This window comes from Dermacentor andersoni, chromosome 7, assembly GCF_023375885.2.
Source record: "Dermacentor andersoni chromosome 7, qqDerAnde1_hic_scaffold, whole genome shotgun sequence".
NCBI classification, from domain to species: Eukaryota; Metazoa; Arthropoda; class Arachnida; order Ixodida; family Ixodidae; genus Dermacentor; species Dermacentor andersoni.
Window position 1 is genome coordinate 12,736,924 of NC_092820.1, and position 22,327 is coordinate 12,759,250.

General features: G+C 47.9%; 1 protein-coding gene and 1 long non-coding RNA gene across 5 annotated transcripts in view; one reads left to right on the forward strand and one right to left on the reverse strand.

Annotated features, from left to right (window-relative positions):
• The window catches only part of LOC126535560 (isoaspartyl peptidase/L-asparaginase), a 263,028-nt gene extending 261,912 nt beyond the window's left edge, over positions 1-1,116 (reverse strand). Inside the window, exon 1 of one of the 3 annotated variants that reach the window (XM_050182387.3) lies at positions 1,007-1,116. The gene's annotated coding sequence lies outside the window, so the exon portion shown is untranslated. The remainder of the gene's footprint in view (positions 1-1,006) is intronic. The other 2 variants (XM_055073205.2, XM_055073206.2) reach the window with 2 other exon arrangements.
• Positions 1-22,327, forward strand: part of LOC140219385 (uncharacterized) — a 226,812-nt gene that overhangs the window by 43,823 nt on the left and 160,662 nt on the right. The window lies entirely within an intron of this gene.

The window sequence follows — 22,327 nt, forward strand, 5'->3', positions numbered from 1 at the left end:
AAACAACCGCCTCGCTAAGTAAACAAGTGGGCGCATGTGCCGAGGCCAGTTATTTCTAATAATACTTTATGGCACGCGCAAACTGTACGATGAAGTTAAAAGAAAAGCGAGAATCAGTAATAACATATAATAATATATGTGTCTAGATCACAGTTGCCGTTGTTTAAGTGGCTTGGTCGCTCATATTGACTCCTCTCAGATTGAAACAACGCAGCGCATATGCACAGATATGTTTGCTACGTTTTGACATTATTTCATCTCAGCGATGCACCGTTTCCACAATATCCCAAGCTAATAACAATCTATGGCTGTCGATGTCGACATAAACAAATGCACCACTTTGGCAAATGCGACGCGGAAGGCTGCGCTGGAAGACTTCTTGAATATGCTAAACTTCTAATTAATGTGCAGAAGGAATAAAAAAGCCCCCCAAAAGCAGACATCAGCGACGACAAGCTTCAAGGCAGCGACGCCGCCAGACGTGTCTTTATCGGCCGCACCTAGAAGTGTCGAGAGCTGCGCGAGTTCCAGGAGCGTCATGCAGCCCCGGAAAAGCCATTTATTAATCGCGATCCACGGAACACACAACCGACGCACACTCAACATGTAGGCACACAAATCAACCGGCGAAAGCCCCGGCCCCCTTCCAAAGCGCTTCCAACGGCGTGCGGCAGAGGGCAGCACAGGAACAAGGCTGCTGCATTTCAGCCTCGCCTTGGTGACCTGCGTGAATGGACCTTGATTGGGTCGCGCGAAGGCCCGTTTCGTCGTTCGTCGCTATCGCGCGTAATACTGCTCCAGTCGGGTTTGGGTTATAAGAAAGAAAGCACTGCGAGCCGAGGAACAGCATACCTGCCCGCAGCGACGCGGTGGCATTTACATGATTACGCTGCATCTGCTGCGTTTCTTGCGGCCTCAGCAGTCGCGCAAAACAGCACCAGGTTACGCGCCGCCTCGGTTCATGTGCCCGAAAAATAAGGAAAGGGCTTCAGCGAACAGCGCTCACCTTTCCTTGCCGTGTGAAGGTCAGCGGGGAGTGCAGTTGGGCTTATCGGCTCGGCGTCTGCTGTCAGGCGAGAGCGGCACGAGAACGGCCACCTGCCAGTGTTGCCTGCTGCACAACTAAAGCACATAGCGTTGACGGGAAGCATGTGCACGCGGTCAATTAATTTACTACGACATAACGATATGTTAATAATATAAATATAAAGTATATTTCAACTACCCACATGTGTCGACGACTAGGAGGGAGGAAGAACAAACAAGTGCTTTGGAAAAGTCACCCTCCCACCCTCTTTTGAAAGCAGGCACGCTGGGAAATTCAAGAAAACAACAGCCGAGGCCAAAGCTTTTTCGTAATTAATATATTGCCAACGGAAGTAATGCTTTTAATATTACATATCCCTTGCTTCGGCAATGAGGATTGTCTTTCGTGCATCGACGCGCCGTAGCGGACAACGCGTGCCCCATACGGGCAGTTCCCGACATCACAAATTTTAACTTGCGCTTCTTGCATTATGCCCAGTTTTTTTTTTTTCGGACGGCCTGAGCAAATTTGAAAACACAAAATCAGATTGCAATATTGATGCAAAGGTGTCAAATCGCCCACTGAGGGAAAAAGCCGACATCTTACGCATTACGACACGAAATCGTTGGATTATTTCATACCAGAACTATTGAATCTCTGTGCAGAGATTATCCACATAGCATTGCAGTTTGTCTCTTTTCATCGTTAAAAACAAATCAATCATATTACAGGTCTGACGGTCAGATTTCATTGTTCAATCAGGAATTATCCTAGATGTGTTGTAGAAACGAACTGCTCGAATGTGCAGAACCATAGTAATGCCATTACAGCACTGAGCTGAACTTTTCTTTCAAGGCAGAAAGCTGGGCTAGTTGGCGTGTCATCATTATTCAAAAGACTAGCGCAAAATAGCAGGGACAAAGACAGAGCGCTCGTCCCGTCGTCTTATCTGTCTTTGTCCCTGCTATTTTGCGCTAGTCTTTTGAATAATGAGCTTTTCTGTCAGCGTGTGTTCTGACATTCTGTCGATTTCATTTTCAGGTTGTTGCTACATAAGAGTTACAATAGTGCTTGTTCCCAGGCAGGAGCGAGAACAGCAGAGATTGCGTATTTAGAGATGAATGGGACTGTTCTTTTGGGTGATGCTTACCCAAAGTTGGAACTGTCTGTTATTTATGTGCTTTGAAAATAATGACTATATAAACACTCGCTCTCTCCCATTTTCTATGTGTTATATAAGGCACTTCGATGATATTCCCCGTTTTGTCGGTAAACAACGTGCAAAGCACGGTGTTTATAGTTAGTTGAAGTAGAAAGCTTGTTCTGTGTAACTAGTGAAAAATGTTTATTCTATGTAGGTTCATTACAACCTTTGTAGAAAGTTACTTATTGAAGAGTTGCGAGACGTCACTCTACCACCATAGGAAATGTTTCCCACACTCCTCAAGCAACTGCACTAGATGCGAACTTCAAATTCGTTGCGAAAGTTCCTGCTTTAAATGAAAGCCTTGCAAAGTATAACTGAACTCTCGTTTTCCCTATTTCCGCGCATCACACGAGGCTTGTAGTTTGTTTCCCCGATGTCCTTGGCGAACTACAAAAAATGACCCACGTTCACATGTGGGGAAAAATGGGAGCCTCGTATAAGGTAACAAGCAGGCAACGTCTAAACAGGAGGCTTAAATGCGTCCTTTTGCAACATGCTATGTATGCAGATAGTACGGATCATTATTAGTATGTTTTACGAGAAGCATAAAACTTAGACTGCTGCCCTGGCATAATTACAACGACAACCGAGGTCAAATTTTGCGAACAAAAAGGGTACGCAACGCCAAGTTTGTGTGCGATGTTAAATGAGTATTGATCAAGTACATGTTCTGGAAAACGAGTGCTCAAGAGGGTCGTGTTGCCGTTATGAAGCTGTTTCCCGAATTGTTAAGAGAAATCTGCACTTAAGAAACTTTATACTTGGAAGAAATGGGCGCATCTTAAACGCAGTGCGTCGGGAAGTTTTAACGTTTCTGGTTTATGTAGAAGCGTTACGGACAATTATTGAACCCTCGCTATGTTTTTTTTTAATGCTTGGTATATTGTGTTCGCCTGGAGTCCTCAATGAACTAATCTAAATTAAGACAGCAAGCTGAGCGGTGGTGACTAAACATGTTCCTAGGGGTGGGCAACGCGAGCCGAACGAAGTGGGCGATACCAACGCTCGTACCGCCCACTTTGCCTTTCGTCTGGGTCGCGCTGCCCACACCTAGGGAGTACGAACTAGGCAGTATCTTGATGTTTGCTAACAGGAAGGACCAGGAAATGGGCGATGTATGTAGGAAAGTTGACTGGGTGGATAAATCGGGCTTTGGTAGCACATAATCTATGCACGTGCTTTAGAGCGTTATGAGTAAGTGTGACGAAAGATACAGAATTTATCCCGCTGCCCTGGCAGGGCTAGAACTGTCACCGAGATCAAATTTAGCGAAAATGGGTGGAACAAAGTAAGACGTGTGTGGGTGTATTAGTGGCTTTTTTTTTTTTTTTCTTAACAAGTGCTCGAACGCGTTACATGTGGGCAAGGTTTCAGACCTAGCAATCAATATACGGGCAACTTTTTAAAGGATGCGATATAATTTCAGGAAGCTGAAACTCTTACTGCATCTGCACGAGCGAAACAGCTTCGCTGGAAAGTGGGTTGTACTTCTCCAAGGTCGCGCACATCTGCAGTTTTTTTTTTTTTCTTTTGAATATTACAAGCGGTTTACGTTGATTGTACTTTGTTGTACGTAATAGTTCTGAGGAAACCCGCAATAAGGAGAGATGTAACTAATAAAGAGAAAATTAGACATTTACTCAATCGAAGATGCTCATTTTTCTCTTAATTAATGTGCTTTCTTCTATAACCTCGAGAGTACTACTGCCTTAACAAGTGAGAAATTTGTGTTATAGACAAACACCAAGGACTATTCTTTCTTTAATCATTCAGATTGTGTGTAGAAAATGTGTACTTCTATGCGCACTGAACTGCTGCTACTGTGCGGGGTCAGGAACTTCGGTCAGGCGTCCATTCGCTTTCATCCCTTCATCATCTTGAGATTTTATATAACCTTTTATATCAATGAAATCAAATAATTGTTTCGTCTCCCATAGATCACCACGTGTGATTGATAATAAGGTCTATGTTTAATTGCAAAATTAATTGATATATATATATATATATTGCCGCCCAAAAAGACCTCGCTTCGCGTGTCCAGACGTGCACTGAATCCTATCTCACGTACATCCAGGACGTGCTCGCTCTTTGCCGCAAAGTGGATCCGAAGATGTCCGAACCTGATAAGGTTGCACATGTCATTAAGGGCATAGCAGGTGATGCCTTCCATCTCCTTGTGTTCAAGAATTATTCCACTGTGCAAGCCATTATTACCGAATGCCGGCGCTTTGAAGAAGCCAAGAGTCGCCTTCAACCACTTGACGTACCATCAGAACCATTTTTCCGTGTAGGTGTTGATCTTTTAGGCCCTTTTCCTACGTCTGCTTCGGGAAACAAGTGGATTGCTGTAGCAACAGAATACGCCACCCGATATGCAATCACACGGGCTCTTCCGACAAGCTGCGCAACCGATGTCGCCGACTTCCCCCTAGAGAACGTCATCCTTCACCACGGCGCCCCTCAACAGCTCCTCACCGACCGAGGCCGCTACTTTTATTCTAAAGTTGTCAATGACATTCTACACCCGTGCGCGACTAAACACAAACTTGCTACTGCTTACCATCCACAAACGAACGGTCTAACCGAGCGCCTTAACCGCACCCTTACTGACATGCTGTCCATGTATGTCTCCGATGACCATCGCGACTGGGACGTTGCGCTGCCGTTCGTTACTTTCGCCTATAATTCGTCTCGCCATGATACCGCAGGCTTCTCTCCATTCTTCTTCTTGTTTGGCCGCGACCTTGCGCTACCTTTCGACACCGTTCTGCCTGCTAGTCTGAATTTCACATTCGAGTACGCCCGTGAAGTCATACTCAAAGCACAAGAAGCACGCCATATTTCCCGACGTCGACTTGTGGAGTCGCAGGACAATCAGCGGTGCTTATATGACGCCCGCCATCGTGACGTCCGTTACACACCGGGCGCGCTGGTTCTCCTTTGGTCGCCGACTCGACGCGTCGGCCTCTCGGAGAAGTTGCTTTCACGCTACTCTGGTCCTTACCGTGTCTTGCGTCAAGTAACTGACGTCACGTACGAAATCGCCCCTCTTGAGCCAACCGTGGCTCAGCATCGCTCCGACGTGGTCCACATCGCGCGTCTTAAGTTGTATCACTCGCCCGCCTCCTAACCAACACCGAGCCGGTGCTTCAGCCGCCGGGGGTCATGTGACACGCTGACGAAGATGTTTTAATCATCGTCAGAAGAAGACGATGTTCTGGTCTTCGCGCGCTGTCTACCATCTTGTGAGCTGTTATAATTATTGTAAGTATTCTGTAAATACACGTCTGACTCTTTTTAACCCCGTAACAATATATATATATATATATATATATATATATATATATATATATATATATATATATATATATATATATATATATATATATATATATATAGATAGATAGATAGATAGATAGATAGATTCTGACGAAGGCCGTGCCATGGCCGCAACGTTAAACCATTAAAAATGCAATTTTCGTAAGTGTGCTTCGTTTCTACAACTATATATATATATATATATATAGCTCGATCTACTTACTGAAGCTGTTGGGCAATTAAACCGAAGCTACCCACGAAATTGTACTTCTCATCTTTTATTGCGATAGCAATTTCCAGGCGCATTTCTGCCGTCGGCCGTGGCGTTGCGCATGAGCGAAAGCGCCTCACCCTCAGGCGCTTGAGGCGAACGCGCCTCAATCCCGCGAGCGAGGAACGCGGCCGGACACATAACACCTATGTAAACTTAGAGAAAGGACCGCCACATAGACAAAGAACTTTATTGATGGTCCTGAGGAACCGCGTTAAGGTACCTCCCTTTTCGGGAGTCCCCGCAGCCGCCGCAGGGTCGGAAGATGGTGGTCTTCCGCTCTGTTGCAGGCCCTCTGGACAGCCCGTAGTTGGTCTGAGAGGTCGCCGCTCTTAAGGGCTGCCTCCCAGTCCGTTAGAGTGGCAAGCGATGAGCTGCGTAACGCAGGGCATTCCCAGAGCATATGAGATAAAGAGCAGTACGCCTCCCCACAGTCTGGACAGTGGGGTTCTACATTAGGCGCGAAGTGACTGAATCGGCCCGTGGAGAGGAACGACCCCGTTTGGAGCATGCGAAAGGCTGACGATTGTGGTCTAGTGAGTTTAGGATGTGGTAGCGGAAAAGCCCGTTGAGCAAGTTGATAATGTGCCAAGCTTTCATGGAAGGTGAGAAGCGAATCCCTGTGCAGTGCTAAGTCGCCGCCCGTGAGTGCACCGGAACCGCCGCGGTGTGTAAGACCGCGCGCACAGTTAGGGGCCAACTCATTGGCGTTAACAACCTCAGAGTACACATTGATTCCCATATGGGCCGGAACCATTTGATGATATGAAAACCAGCAGCCCCATCGCTGCCGAGGATGGCCGCCGCCTCCTTTGAGATCGAGCCGGAAGCGAGCCGGGCTGCAAACCCGGAGTCTGTAAATATATTGGGACGTAGAGGGTCCTTCACTGCTATAGCTATTAGCCCCGAGAACGACCTGGAGGGGCGCTGCGAGCGCCGCTCGCGTGACGTCAGGGCACGGACTCGCGCCTGTCGTCTGCTGCAGTTCGGGCGGTGTCAGGACGCCTTCTGCAGTGTTTCCGTTTGTTCGCTCTCGTTCCCAATGCTTGTATACTTATGACGGGCCTTTCAAATATATATTTTACGATGTCTTCGTTCGCAAAAATGTAATCAAGGAGCTTATTTCCTAGATGACAATACATTTCTCGAAGGCAACGCTATAGTGCCACCCGAGGGAGGTCAGACCAGCTCATTAGAGGTTTTTCATGCGCGGATCTACACTTTCGAGTGGTAGCTCACATGAATAATAAAAGCAGAGACGCAAAAACACAGCACATAAGAATCTAGTTAAGATTCCATACCCACCATGGTGCAATATGCTTGTCACAATTAAACGCTGACTATATATGACTTCTACAACATTGATCTTGACTTCAACCCGCTAAAACATATTTGCTCACGACGAATAGTTCACGGTATAATATCGAATTTTATATTCCTTCACATAAACCCTCGGCAGTAACGCGAGGACTTAACTACCACTGTAGTTTAGATTCGGCCAGCACCACTTGCGTTTTTAACTGGTTCTCAACATTAGGCCGTTTTTCACCGGTTAAATTTAAGTGGCGGTAACTTGAAGCAAAGCTGATTGAGGTTCACAGCTGTTTGCAGCACACAGAAAAGAAGGCGCCAATATTTATTCCCTTTCCGTGCAACACATTCAACTCACTTGAGCAATTTACTGCTGCTTCTTGCTTGAGGAACAGACATGAATCTCTTCGTAGAACTGACACAGGCTGCTCCAATCAAATATTTGAGTGAAATATGGCTTTTGGACAGGTTCGCTGCAGCCAGCAAGAAGCTGAAGGCACATTCATTAGTAGTGTTGCACATATTTAAGATATCATTGTTCCCCAATGGAGGCCAAGTGTTCATGTGAGACTTGTGGTGTCTTCTAACAGGCGGGTACGCGAAGCTTTCTTTTATGCACTGACGAAGCAAATAGTTTTCAGTCTATGTAATTAAACAAAGAGGATCGAGACATGTTGAGGCAGAATATGTTTGCATTTTCCATTTCAACGCAGCCTAAGCTGCGCTGTAGTGCCTCGAGTATGCTATATATGCATTGTAACTGGAGCTGTAAAGAGCTACTTCATGGTTTCAATTCGAAGTTGTATTGAACTGCTGGGTGTCTCGAATGCGCGCCTCGCCATAACAACAGTTGGTTGCTTCCGTTTCGGCAGGGGTGTGCCATATTTCATATTTTTTATGTGACACATTTCATCGTTTGCACTTGGTTGCGTCTCGATGATCTTAAACACGAAATTTTCTGTCATGTGATTGCTGTTGTGGTATTCGGTAACTTATATATATATATATATATATATATATATATATATATATATATATATATATATATATATATATACACGATGGGTCGTCGTATTAACAAAGAATGCGTTTCTGGGTGCCTATTTCAGAGAACGGTGAAAGTAATACCACACCTTTTCACACAAAATGCGCGCCTATTTCTTCCATTTAGGCCTTAATACAGTTGCCACATTTGATTAAAACAACTCACCAGAGTGATAAGAGTTATGATGAAACCTTCGCTGGGCAGTGTCCTTCTCACACGGATATATAATGTTGACACCAAATATGAAGGTATTTCTTCCGTGTAAAATGCTGTGTCTCTCATACTTAATTAATAATATAATGGTAAGTGTTTAGAGGAGCATCATAAGTAACTTCGCGTGTTGAACTTGCTCGCGTTATTTTTAAGCAAAATTTATGAACAGACAGGGTGCATACATGCATTGCAAGACCAGTAGACCCCTTCAGCGTTACATAACTTGCGATATTCTCGTCACAAATGTTCATGACTCACGCGGTTTCAAAGAAGGAACTGTGGTCCACGCATGGCAACAGAAATAACCCAAAATAACCTTCTGTAAGTACGGCTCAAGCCGCCAATACCCCAAGCACGCACCAAGGAAACGAGCGCGCGCGGCAGCCGAGCGAGCTGGAGCGAGCGGCGTCCTGGCCGTGACGTCACTCGCGAGAGGGCGCCACTCCGAATTCTCGCCGCTAATAGCAACCTGCTCGGCTACTGTTGCAGAAGCCTTCCGCATGAATGCTGAGTTGATGAGTGCCATTAGAGTCAACCGAAACTACGGCATAGTGATCAGAGCGCCCGTACTGGGCGGCGTCGACGAAACATGGAAGATTCAGAGTGGCCACAGCCATTTTTAATAGGGAACGAGCCTGGGCGAGCCGGTGCCCTGCAGTATTAAGGTTGGACATTACGTGGCAGGGGATCTACCTTGAACGTATCTTGGACCATGGGTGATATGGTCGTGTTGCGCTCCGTGATTTCCTGGTGACCGCATGCAACGGAAGGGAAATTGTACGTAAAGCCCCTCAATTTTTCAAAAGTAACGCCATTCTTACATCTCTCCGCCACCCCGCTCACCATGGCGCGACCTCCTCCTCGCCTCCTGTCGCCCCCGCGTCCTCCGCTCCCCCATTGGCCAATCGGTGTCACGTGGAAGCAGGCGCCCCGCTTTTGTATATTTTTTCTTTCCAGTGCGCAGCAGGCGCGGCGCTTTTGTATATTTTTTCTTTCCAGCGCGCGCCGTCCTCCATTGTTGGGCCTGCGCGACGAAAGTACGGCAGGCGTACTGACGGAGTGCGTTAGCGTTATAGAATGTGTAGGGCCGAGAACTTAATTGCGATGCCATGCTGCTGCGCCTTCGGTTGCTGCAACAGACACAGCGAGGGCAAAAAGCTTTTTGCTTTGCCGTCCGGCGGGCGCAACGCAAAAAGAAGTGTGGATTCGCAGGATCGGGTGGGCTGACTTCGAGGAAGTGGCAAAGCACGCACGGCTTAGTGAAGTAATGGCCACGGCTATTCACAACCCCTTATTTCGAGCCTAGTTCACGCCTTCCGCTTCGAAAAAATGTGTGTTCATGCTCTGCGTGGTTTTTAGCGCGTTGTTTGACTTCTTTTTCGAATGTGCTCTCTTTGTTTCATGTAGTTTCGTCTTGCGGTGAAATGCACGCATCTGCAACTGGCCTGTGACATAAAAGCGACTTTATTCAGGGTGTGTTTTGAGCTCAACCAGAAGTTAGCACATTCTCGGCGCTTTTACAAGGCTCAATATGACTTACCGTGCAGTCTTTTAGCTTCGAATGTACGCCAGCATGTATTGATTTGGTTTGTGGTGATTAACGTTTTTAACGTTCCGAAGCGACTAAAGCTAGGATGCAGGTCGTAGTGGATGGCTCCGGATAACTTTATCTAGCTCGCCTGGGGATGTTTAACGTCCACTTTCATCGTAGAGTCGTACGTGGGCCGGTAAATTCCTCGTTGGCGTTTCATAATACTCGCGCGGGCGCACTAGCGCTGCTTTAGAAGTTATTGTATTTGTATTTCTTCAATAAATTTTATTTACTAGTTGTAACACCTTGTCATTATTTCGTATTATTGACGGCGCCTCCAGGGCACCAAAGCGGCAACGGGAACACCAAAACTAGAACCAGGGCTGGATGGGGCTCGCCGAAGCCTGTGCATGCCAAGGGGGTATAAGACAGTGGACAGCCAATTTTGTATGCGAACACTCCCTGCGACGCCTGCATTATTGTAATGTCACGTGCTCTTCAGAGGCCTCCGTTAGCCATTACATGTGCCCTCCTGGAGCAGTACTTGTAAAAAAAAAAAAAAAATATCGTCACGATTACCAAAGCACCCCGCAATGAAAAAAACGGGCCTGTTGCCAGGCATTGCTGACCGCACACAGCCATTCCGGCTGTGTGCGGTCAGCAATCTCTCACGCGCGGCCGAACGAAAGTATCCTGCAGGTACGTAAATGAACCTACGAAACCACGTACACATACTTTCACGCTGTCAACACCTGAAACTTTGGTAATTACGCGCGTGTTTGAGTACACCGCGTGCTTGCGTCGTGTTTCAGCAACACGAACTCTCAACGTCGCGCGCTTTACGCCTTAAATACGCCTTGAATAATGGTCCTTTTCTCTATTTCTTTCGTAATTCCAACACGAAATTCTAAAGGCCAGTTACCGAGTGACGAAGAAATATCTCGATTGAAAAAAATTACCGACGATTACGTTACTTCCTAATGCGAAATTTGAGCGCAGCAAATAAGCTGTTTCACCTTTTCGATAGATTGAGGCAAAGAAATCGAGCAACACATTCACAATTCCACGTCATCGCAAACGTTCACAACTGGACCCTTAATGCCATATTGGCCTCCGCCGTGCATCAGTCGTCGCACTTGCATGAATGGGATTCGCGGAGATACGAGTCTTACACTCACCGCATTAAGTTGTGGAAGGTGCGCTGGCCTCGAGGGATATTTGTAACCGTTTGTTGTCGAAAAATGAGGAATGTCACCTTTCCGCACAGATTGCATGCATGAAGAACACAGTCTGAATTGACACAAGTCCGAGTTGGGAAACGCACACCGGAGATTCTCACGGCACGTATCCGGAAGCGGTTTCACGTCATTTTGGAACCAGAGCCGATCACACACTGAACACACACTTCCAAACGGATTGTCTGTAAACTGTCGCCGGAAAGCATTTGTTGCACCCTGACTGTTTGCGAGCCTTTGTTTGCGTTTGGCCTCGGCCTCGGCCGCGCGAACGGTAGAGTCTTCTCTGCGACGGCGATGAGCTTCTGCTTCAGCCTCGCTTACTGCTGGTTGCTCTCGACGGCGGCGATGAGCCTCCGCTTCGGCGGTGCGAACGGCAGGGTCTTCTCGGCGGCGGCGATGAGCTTCTGCTTCAGCCTCGCTTACTGCTGGTTGCTCTCGACGGCGGCGATGAGCCTCCGCTTCGGCGGTGCGAACGGCAGGGTCTTCTCGGCGGCGGCGATGAGCTTCTGCTTCAGCCTCGCTTACTGCTGGTTGCTCTCGACGGCGGCGATGAGCCTCCGCTTCGGCGGTGCGAACGGCAGGGTCTTCTCGGCGGCGGCGATGAGCTTCTGCTTCAGCCTCGCTTACTGCTGGTTGCTCTCGACGGCGGCGATGAGCCTCCGCTTCGGCGGTGCGAACGGCAGGGCCTTCTCGGCGGCGGCGATGAGCTTCTGCTTCAGCCTCGCTTACTGCTGGTTGCTCTCGACGGCGGCGATGAGCCTCCGCTTCGGCGGTGCGAACGGCAGGGTCTTCTCGGCGGCGGCGATGAGCTTCTGCTTCAGCCTCGCTTACTGCTGGTTGCTCTCGACGGCGGCGATGAGCCTCCGCTTCGGCGGCGCGAACTGCAGGGTCTTCTCGGCGGCGGCGATGAGCTTCTGCTTCAGCCTCGCTTACTGCTGGTTGCTCTCGACGGCGGCGATGAGCCTCCGCTTCGGCGGCGCGAACGGCAGGGTCTTCTCGGCGGCGGCGCTTAGCCTCTGCTTCGGCGACGCGTACTCCTGGATCATCTCGACGGCGGCGACGGTAAGCTTCTGCTTCGGCGGCACGCACCTCTGGATTCTGACGGCGACGGCGCTGGGCCTCTGCTCTGGCAGCTCGTTTAGCAGCAGCAGCAGCAGACGGAGGACTTCCATCGGTCGTCTCGCTCATGGCTCAGAAAGAACTGGCAGATAATTTCGCAGTGGCGAACGGCAGCGGCAATTTCGGCTCGGGCGGTGCACATATACAGATCCGCCGCCACCGATCTGGCTCTCTGATTGCCACCGCACAGGGGTTGCATTGGAGGAGGAGCGAAGAAAGGAATTAAGTTCGAGCCGGCGCTTTGACAACCGGAGACTCGCAGGAAGAGGGGGGAGGGGGGCGGCGTGTACACCCAGCGGCAAACGATGGGGGCAGAAGCGCGCGCAGCAAGCGGACAACACGATAAAGGGAGGAGGGAAGAGATAGCAGCGACTGACTGATGCCGCTGACGCCGATAGTGAGTCAACCCCAGCTGCGGAGTTGGTTTCAGGGACAACGCCGCCGATGCCGACACAAACAATATGATACCCTCGCTTCCGCAGCGCTAAGAACCAGGTCTAGCCGTGGGAAGGTGGTCACGTATTCGTCGACGTGCCGGGGCCTACGTGAAATAACCGGCGCGTCGGCAACTGAAGAGCACCCTATCCGCCACACAAGAACAGGGGGGGGGGACCCTTTCCTCCTCTTTCTGCATGGCGGCGACGGTGTTCTATGCAGTCACGTTATCTTGACTCTCTAGCGGCGTCAGCGGCATCCAGCGGTATCAGTCGGTCGCTGCTAGCGCTGGGGGGATGAAAGGGGGACGGAGCTGGTTACGAGGCCGACGACAACGCCGACGACGACGCGAAACCCAGGAACGGACGCCGGAGAGCTGCGCTCTAAAAACTGCTCCGCAGGGCTCGAACGAACTTTTCTGCGGATTTACTCCCGTAGCGTGTTAGCCGTCGTCTGCGATGGCAGGCCCACCACCGGCGGCGCCACCGTCGAAGCCGCGCCGAGCGGAGGAGGAGGGAAGTGAATGGCGCTACTTTGGGAGATTGAGGGGCTTTAATTGTACCTTCCACAGTGCAACGAAAATAAGAGTAGCGGTGGCGTTGTGAACTAAAGTATGCGACCGAGAGATGGCGCTAGCAAAACCAAAACTAATATCATCATTATTAAGTAGTGAGTAATATAGCCGCTAGCGGCTCGTGGGGCTCGTCGCACTGCGCGCTGTTAGGAACGGCCTGCAGAGGTGCCGACATGCTAAGTTTTCTCCGCCAGCTGCGAGCGTGGCGAGCTTCCCCGAAGAGACCATGGAAGCCTTGACCACCTGCCGCGGCGACTCGTTTTGTAGGGACGACGATGTGCCGCGTCAACACCCCCTCGGCGCCGCTATGACTAAACGCGGTCGGCGGACCAAGCATTGTTCGTGGATTCGCCGTGTCCACTGTTTAAAGCAGGGGAGCCACTGGAAGATATTTTGCGCGGCCGTCTCACGGGGCTTAGAAGTCAGGGACGGACGCGGTGGCCATTGTCTGTGGGATCAACATTGGGATGAAGAGGCGCCTGCCCGTGCCAAGCCCCCGTGTCTCCAAGAACCCCCTCACCTCGGCGTGGTCAGTAAAACCTGTGTGGAAGTGTGTATGGTAGAGTATTTTAGTTGAGCGTGTTTACGGTCCGCTCCGCTACGGTTTGCCCCGCTAAGGGCCGATTTACGCTCAGACCGCCCATGGCCGCACGCCGCACCGCAAGCCAACGGTCCGCCAGTAATGGCCGACGTGACGTCCCGAGGGGCGGTCGTGAACTTTCGCCTCCGTGCGGCGCCCGCATAAACATGGCGCTGGTTCGTAGCGAAGCGGAGTGCGAGGCCTAGGCACCTAGGCTGCAGCTGCAGTTTGTTTTTTGTGTGGTTTATTGTGATCATTGCAAGAGCTATTCAGCACCTGCAAAGCTATTTGTCTAATGCAACAAGCAGCTGTACTCTTCCTGACCTCTTCAGTACGTGCGATCGCCAAAGGAAACAGACGGATGTGTGTTGTGTTTACGCGAGGGTCGGAAGTTATGGAGCCGCCGATTTCGTGTGTTTTGCCGTTTTTGGCATGTGCATTACAAACGCGAAGGCCATCGCATACACCTGAATTCTAAGCATGACACTAATTCGGTGCGCGCCAAAATGAAAAGATTGCGATCGCCCTCCTCAGCATATGGTGTTCGTAGGTGTTGTGCGTGCGCGCTTCATCGATACGAAGATTGCAAGTTTGTGTACTGATTTGTGTTTCAGAAGTGATGGGACGATGTGTAGCGATGAGCTTCATTATCGCCTCATCGCAGTCATTCGTAATGTGCTGTTTGTGTCTACCTTCGTGTGAAGTTGTTTTGCGGGCTGCGATGCGCATTGGTGACCGCGAACGCGTACAGAACGTTCGAGCGCTAGGGTTCTTACATTTACGAAGCGTAAGTGTACTGTAATATGTACGTGAAATGCGTTGCAGTGGTGCTAGGTGTATACGTGTTCGTTTTATGCAATATGCACATGTTCTGAAGTGAACAGTGCATAAGCGTTGCGGGCGAGTTTTGGTTCCGGCCCTTTCTGCCTCGTTCACGTATCTTGTGTGTTTTTCAGGAGTTATTTCTGTGCTATGAAGGTGTTTATAATCTGTGAGGGCAATATAAGGAACAGCCTAAAAGTTACATGAGTACATGCGCGCTGTCGTGAAATGTGGACGCGCGTGTGCACTGTTCTCATGAACGCAAATTTCGGCCACTCTTCATTTTTGTCATGTGGACATTGGTGTAAACAGTAGAAATCCTGAGGCGTATTTCTAGATAAGCAAAGTATACATTCTTATACTGAGAGATGTGAGCGCCTTGCATGTGCAAAAAATTCAGCTGCTTGTTTCTTGTTAGTGTCTGAGTACACACAGTTAGTGCCAACACCAGTGGCACAGCATGATAAGCATATAATGTGTGAAAACTAGATACTTCATTTTGATTCTTGACAATTTGCATTTTTCGATAAAAAGCCATATGCATGTAACAAAGCATGAAGATGACAACACAACTGGTATGGTCAATATATGATTCGAGGATTGTAGCAGAAGGAACAGAGGACACAAAAGGAACGACTATACTCGGATACAACTTTAGAAAAAAGGAAGGCCCCGCCCAGATGACCAAAGTGCGATGTCCAATTGCCTCCGTGACTAAAATAATTCCATTAAAAAAATCGTGCTTCTGAAACGTGCAATTCTAGGTATAAATAAAGACTTTTGTATTTTGATAACTGGTTTAGTAGAGCTCTCATGTGCTACAGCAAATGCCGGATCGCGACCGAAAAATAACCCCTTGCCTTCCACAACGCTGCCCGTCGTCTGCTCTTTAGCTTCATTGCAAGTGACAAAAGTAGAAAGAGCAGCTCTGACTTTTGCGCATGTACACGGCACATTTACTACTCCTGTTCCGAGCTTCAAATGAATCAGTTTCTATTGAACAAGTACTTATATAAAACAATGCATTTATCGCAACCATTACAAACTCAAGATGCTCGGTGTCAGCGAAAGCACAGCGTTTAAGGTGAGGAGGGAGGTCAAAGCTTTGCATATTTCGGGTGGCAAACTGTTGACACCCTCACAAAAGCGCCCACGAAATGCAGAGAAAAGAAGACGCAGCACAAAGTATGACACGTGCGCACAAAGGTCGTGTGCACGATTTCTTTCGCCGCAACGAGATACCGACGGTCGAGAAGATCACTAACGAGTTCTCGAAGCGTATATGGTGTTATGTTTGTGCCCTGGGATTTGTCTGACGGAAGGCCAGTGCTATGGTGTGTCGATCGTGGAGGCAGCATGCATCCCCGCATGGTCCCTGCTTCGGGCACACGACTACGTGCACGGCTCGGGTTTCCCTGCGGCTGCATGGCGTCCACGACGGAAGCGGCCACCGAATCACAGACTGCTATTCGGCCCCTCCCCGTGCTGGCAGCAACGCAACCCCCCCTCCTTTGACCGGCAGCGCCCGCACCACGAACGAATCCCGCTGTGTTTGGGACGGTTTCCAAAGGAGGGCTGTGTTTCGACCCTGTGCCTTACAGTTGGTTCCCTTTGTCCTATGTGGGCCATAAAACTTCCACGGCGCACCATTCTGACCGACCACCAGATCGTCCCAACGCCACAGCGCGGTTTGAGGAAGTGCTGGCCACCGAGAGCGGCGTTAGGACCACGGAGGCTGCCCAGACCCTCTCTCTCTCTCCACCTTGTTTCGTCCTTAGGGACTGTCTGGGGAATCTGTGGACTGAGGGGTGTTATTTAAGCAGCTTGCAGCTGCTCTGTTGGTCTCTCTCCTGCTAACGACGACAACACGTAAACATTGTATAAAGAATTCTTCACCGAGAAAGCTCTCCTCGTCTCTGACTCAGCGTGAAGTGGGGTCCAGACCTCCTGCCAGCCACACATACCTCGACACACGCAACAATGGATCTCCCATCACTGAAGCAGTGTACTGTGCGTCACCTGCTTGTTGAAATCTGATTCAAGCACAAAAAGAGGAGCCGCAATTCGCTGCTGATCGACCGGTATGACATCGCTGAATGGCGGAATCGCTACCTTCGTGACGTGGAGTGCTATGGGCAGAAGGCCGAAAGATCTTTTTCCTGGACGAGACATGGGTGACGGCGGTGCACACTGGGTCAATCGTGTGGACAGACATCGTGGTGCAGAAGCGCGGACACCTATATGCTCAAGCAAATGGCCTGTCGACGGGTCTGAAACAACCTTCTGGAAAAGGCCAGCGCCTGGTTGTGACGCACAATGGCAGCGAGGATGTCTTCGTCGACGGCTGCTTAGATATATTCCGAGGCCAAAAAACAAGCGGCTACCACGAAGAAATGGATGGCAATCACTTCGAGGGATGGTTTAATGACGTTCTGCAGAAGTTGCCTGCTGGCAGCGTCATTGTTTTGGGCAATGTACCTTACCATTCCCGGCGAGAAGAGAAATTGCCGACAACAGCTTGGAAGAAGGAAAAAATACAGGAGTGACTCAAAAGCAAGAACATCGCCTACAGCGAAAGGTTGGTTAAAAAGCAGCTGCTTGAGTTGGTAGCATCTGTAAAGCCACGCTTTCTGAGCTACATCGAAGACAATGCAGCTGAAAGGGCCGGTTGCATTGTACTCGGGCTCCTACCATACCACTGTGAATTTACTCCTATCGAGCTCGTGTGGGCAAAGGTAAAAAATGGCATAGCTGAGGACAACAAAGGCGTCAAACTGTCCACGGTCAAAGACGTCTTGAGGGAAAAAATCAAGCACGTAACGGCGGAAGACTGGAGGAAGAAACTTCACCATATGATGGACCTGGAGGCAAAGTTCAGGCTTGATACATCTGGAAGTGACTGTATCCAACCCATCATCATCCAACTGGGTGAAGATGACAGTGAAGAAAGCGACTCCGACTACGAGCTGTCCGGCATTGAACCACTCGATGAAGCATAACAGCTTCTTATTAATGAAAGAACAGCCCTTATTAGGGCTACCAAAATATTGCCGGTGGGTTTGCAGCAGCCAAGCATTCTGCCGTGACCTCTCAAATAAATAAGCATTTCATTTGGTGACATATTCCTTTTTATGGAAGCCCAATTCTGAAAAGCGACGTCCTGCACAGATCGTGCTCAATATAAGTATTGGCATGGAAACGTGCTGAAATGCTGGAAAATCTGAATGCAAATACAGTTGTTAACCCTGAATAACTATGTGGGGCCCAAAATGCTCATTCGGGCAGTCACTGTCCAGCTTCACACGAAAAAGCAGTAGTCAACGTGAAAGTGACAGCCACATCAATGTGCACACCAAAGCACATTGTGCTTTGCGTGCAGTTGTGCTGCCACTACTGTTATTTCCAGCCCATTGAGATGAATAATGCCAATGTCAGAAGGCCCAAAATACTCTATTGGGCAGCCACCTACAAGCATGACGGGCCCTGTGATGAGATAACAGTCGCCAGGGCATGCTTGAAAGGCACCTTTAGCATCTGCACTTTAAAGCGCAGCCACGTCGTAGACATTGTAGGTGAAACAGCAGCAGTCAACGCGAAATTGACCGCCACTTTTGGCAGTTTGCATGCAAAAACACATTCATGTGGTCGCATTCTTTATTTTGGTTATATGGCTCAGGCAAGTAATATGGACAAGAGAACAATTATCAAACATCATTAGCTTAGTGAGGACCAAAATACTCATTCGGGTAACTATTAATAGCAGTAGTCGAGGGCGCGCTTGAAAGGCACCATTAGCAGTCTGCACGTCAAAGCACAGTCATGCCGCAGCCATTGTTGCATTTGTTTATCTGACCAGGCAAGTAACACCAATGTTAGCACAATTATTCACCCTAAATAGCTCTGCTAGCATTGTTTGTACTAAAAAATGCTGAGTGAAGTTGAATGTGTTTTATTAAGGCAATTATTTAATTCACAAGCCATCGGCATAGCGATCGACGGCCAGGTTCAGACAATGACATTTGTGAAGTAATACATGGTGAAAGTTGCAAAAGCTATCAGTGCACTGCTTTGCCGGGCTCCATTCACTGAAAAATGCCTTTGCAACGACGAAAGCATCAGACAGGAAATGATACCCCACTGCACAATGTTATTCATGTTGAATATTTTTACCATCATATGTGGTGGGCAGCGAAACCGTCTGTTTACTAAGACTGAATGCATGAAAAATGCAACAGCATAGCAAGGTATTGTTTTGCAATATGCAGCCTTTCATGTGCACTTCTGGCGAGCTGCCACATGCACTGATGCATAAACATGAACAGAGGTAAGAGGCAAAGTTACTGTGCAACCCACATGACGCTTTTAAGAAAATGTATCTCTAAACCTTTCTGTTTTCATAGGCAATCAAAATTTGTTTTGAGCAAGTTGTTTAATCACATTGCAGCAACAACACAAGAAGCAAGGACAGAAAACACAGCAAGTAGGCAGATTGAAAAGACGAGGTAGACCAGTGAGACAGGTTTTAATGAGATGGAAGAGGCCAGCCCTGCAGTGTACAGGAGTTAGTGCTTTGAATGAGATTGGTTATTGAAAATGTGTAATGACTTTCCTAAAAAAAAATAGCAAAAACAAATGTTAACATAAAATAAAAGGACAGAAATAAGAGTAAGCGCAAACACACATGGTAGCAGGCACGTATTCACACAAACGTGAAAAGAAAAACTCAAATATAAAGAAATGTGGGAAATGAAAAAAAAAATTGACATACGCAAGGAAACACACACATTTACGAACAGACGCGGGTAGAGATATTATAGGAGTGGGTTCACAAACTGCTGTGCCTACCTTCTCTCATGTTTTTTTTTTTTTTTTACCGCTCTCTTAACACTGTCTTGGGAATTTTTAATTGCAACATATCACGAGAATCGAAAAGCAGCGGGAAGCTATGTTGTGGGAAACCATATGGAGCGCTGGCAACACAACTTATGCGTGACTGTGCCACAGCGCGCATTCTACAGCTTGCGTACGCGGTGAGCACTGGTAGAAAGCAATCAATCGACGGTGCTACACATTGCTCGAACCCCACCGTTAGACGCTCGGCTATCTCACTGCTGACAATGATCATTCACGCTAAGTTGATGGCGAGAAATCTTTGCGTTGGAGGCTTCTTTTGCAAATATTTTCTGTTGAGACGCTCGTAAGTTTGTTTCATGCGCGCACGCTTTTCTCATTTCTCCTGAGAATGGTTTTGCTCCATCGCTTCACCCCGTCCGACGAGAAACGCAGAGACACTACATGAACACACACGCTGCTGACAGTAGGCACCAGACTTTGGCAAACTTTTCTCGTCATAACTATGAAGTACAAGTCCTGAAAAGGAACGACGATGGGTTAACTCAGGAGATCCTTGAGGCATTCGAGATAAGTAAAACTGGAGCGTAATGTGTAAGCACACCGTCAGTGGCCTTGACAAGAAAGGAAGTCACCTTTTTGAGACAGCCTCAGATGTATAAGAGAAGAGATATGGCGATGAAATCAATAATAGTGGGAATTTCAATCAAGAAATCAGTTGACAGTGCAGCTGTGTACTCGTCTAGTCGTTCCTTCTGGGTCCATGTTCCTTAAGTTCTGCTGCTACAATCCTCGAAGAATAACCAAGTAGCCCAGTTAAACACCCTTTTGTCAATATATGATATTCTGTTGGCTGCTGGAGCATGTAGTGTAAGTGTTGAAACCATTATTTTAAGCTGTTGATATTGCATAAGGATGTGTGAATATTTGCAACTTTGTAATTATGCATCGAATAGTGCCCTATTCGATTCGGTGGTCACTTTTTGTAAATGTGAATATTTTTTTCATACATTTCGGGTATTTCAAAATGCCAACTGCACCCACATAAACACTAAATTGTAGAAAAGTATGGTAAATTTTCACCATGACAGGCGTGCTATAGCCATAGAACATGAGAACTTGCGCAGAGGAGCAGGCTAGGTCACTCAGGCAGCCACACTTTACAGGCTCTACAGTGATCATTTGCATCCTCTGAAGAGCCCTGTGCATGCGAATAAAGTACTTGTTTGCTCGTATGTTCAGTTTGTGTTTTTCAAATACAATACTTAGTAAGGTACTACACTATTACAGAAACAGCTAACTTCAAAAATACAGGGATATAAACATCAGTTTATGCTAATAGTGATAATGGCTATTCATTTTTAGAAAAGTATTCAATTCAATTTGCTTCTGGCACTATACTATTCGGCCCTGAAAATCCTTATTTGCTCACCTCTAATATTGCATCTTTTTGTGCTGTCTTTCACATGTGCATTGCAAACAAAACACATAAATGTGCACTCAGAGCATATTACATATAGTTAACAAAAACTTCCCAGTGGACTAGTTGGTTCGACATAACACTGTTGCGCAAAGTGACGAAGGGACAGGACTTAAGAGAGAAAAACAATGCACGACACCCGAGTGCAAACTAACAACTGTCTTATTTTTCGGAAAATGAGACCTTCATATAGCCTACTCGCATGTTCAGGGATGTTCTTCCCAGTCTAACCACGCCATCTATTGTCATTCATTAAGCTAATCTCTTTGTTGAGTGATATAGATGGCACATGGAGTCATCTTGATGTTTTAGGCTTCCATGACTTCTTTTTCTTTGGTTACTACATTTCAGCAAGATCCTCATCCTGCGGAAGATACGGCATGAAGCGCAATGTATGGCAAGGTCTCTGGGTGCTTGTATCAGACTGCAGTTGTATAGATGGTCACACAGTCAATCATTTACGCACCTGCCTGTTTGGCGCATGTAATCAGCCCCACGTGTCAAAGGTATCTTGTAGACCATGTCTATCGTGCATTCAGCCAATCCTTTAACGTGGTTTATAGTGCATGCATTCAGGGTATTCCTTTCGCTGGTCATTCCATTTACTTTTGAGCACATTTCCTTTAGCTTTTGTCGTGCTGTGAGGACCACTCGTTCGCTCGGTTAAAGTGAGCGAATGAGTTCAGCAAAAGATGAGAGCAAAGGCAGCATGCAGTGGGAGATTAAAAAATCGGCAAGTGAGAAGAGGCATGAGGAGGAAAGTGGATAGGAAGGTGCAGCAGAACCATAAGGCAGTAAGCAGAGGAGTGTATGTCGAAAGCGTGCGAATAAAAGCGAAGTGCAGTGACGGTAGCTACGAGATGGTGCCAGCTGTCTGGGAGGTTTGTTGCGATGGCTTCTGTGAACCACGCCCACGCGTCACCCATGCGCTGGCTCACGCGACCTCCAGATTGGCAAGGCAGTGGTGCCACACTTCGCTTCATTTGCAACATGCCACACGAGACCGATTGTCCTTGCTAGCGAAATGACAACACATGTAGAGCTGAACTAAAATTTCGTATTAGGGAGTATCGTAATTGTCTGATTTTTTTCTTTCAATTGCATGTGCTCTGCAGTAATAAACATTGCAGAAGCATTGCTGGTTGCTTATGCTCTTATGCCTCTCAATATAGGTATTGTACCAAAGCAGATTCCTTGCTTTGTACACGTTTGTTTCCAGAGCTGTCTCTGCACATTTTACACTTTATGAAGAGGGGAGGCTAGGGAACAGCTTAGAAGTTATATCACTGTTCCACGTATTGCAAT